The sequence below is a fragment of the Trichechus manatus genome, unplaced genomic scaffold (assembly GCF_000243295.1).
Source record: "Trichechus manatus latirostris isolate Lorelei unplaced genomic scaffold, TriManLat1.0 scaffold00771, whole genome shotgun sequence".
Lineage (NCBI taxonomy): Eukaryota > Metazoa > Chordata > Mammalia > Sirenia > Trichechidae > Trichechus > Trichechus manatus.
The window spans coordinates 3,302-4,400 of NW_004444707.1; positions in this window are offsets into that span (position 1 = coordinate 3,302).

Consider the following 1,099-nt stretch of genomic DNA (forward strand, 5'->3'; position numbering starts at 1 on the left):
CACCGGTTTAGGGTATGTTGTTGTTGTTAGGTGCTGTCGAATCGATTCCGACTCATAGCGACTCTGTGTACAACAGAATGAAACACTAGCAGGCCCGGCCCCATCCTCACTCAATGCCCCATGCTTGAGCCCATTGTTGCGGTCACTGTGCGTCAACCCATCTCAGAGAGGGTCTTTCCTCTTTTACCCTGACTCCCTACTTTACCAAACATATATACCAAGTGTATATACTCGTATAAAACCTGTGCAACCAGCAGGCCATTCCATCACTCTATCAAGTCATTTGTCTCTGAGTGATGGAGCACAAGGAAGTTCAAGAATTCCATGAATGTAAGCCCATTGTTACAGTTTATTTCTGATAAAATAGTTAGTCACCTATGAAAGAAAAAAAATTTCTTCTGCTATGTTTATTTGAAGTCATTATATTGTCACTGAGGTTAGCAGGTAGCAATGGCAGAAGCATTCTTGTGCTCAAACACCAGAAATACTTCACTACCATCTCATACAAGTGACCAGTCATTTCTGACAACACTTTGATTTGACATCCCAAGATCAGATCCTAAATTCAGAAAAATATTAAAATGGGTAAGGAAAGCAGAGAGATTTAGTAGACCATAGTGAAAGCAGAGGTACTGTTTAGGGGAGATAAACAGAACATTCCATCATAAGTATGTCCTGCGGGAAATTTATCAGGGAGCTCAACACTTACTTTCACCTTCTGAACCCCTCCGTCAAATAGCCCAGCAAAGAAATTTTCTCTAAGTTAGCAACTGACTGTTTTCTAACATGCTTATCTCTTTATCCACCATTAAGCAAAGAGAAACAAGATATAATTTATGCACTTGCCCAACAGCGTATTTAACTGAATGGGTGATGACCAGGGTTTTTAAGAAATGAAGGAAAGAAAGAAGAAAAGAAAGAAAAAAGAAGAGAAATTTCATAAAGACAGGTATTGTTATGTGAAACTTTGTTCAGTTTGTTACCAACACGCACAGGCCCATTAGAACAAGAAGCCTGCCCACAGACAGTGTTTTTAACTGTAATAGAGCCATTTAAAAGGGACAGGAATAAAGGGAGGTTAGAGGGGATGAAGGGAAAG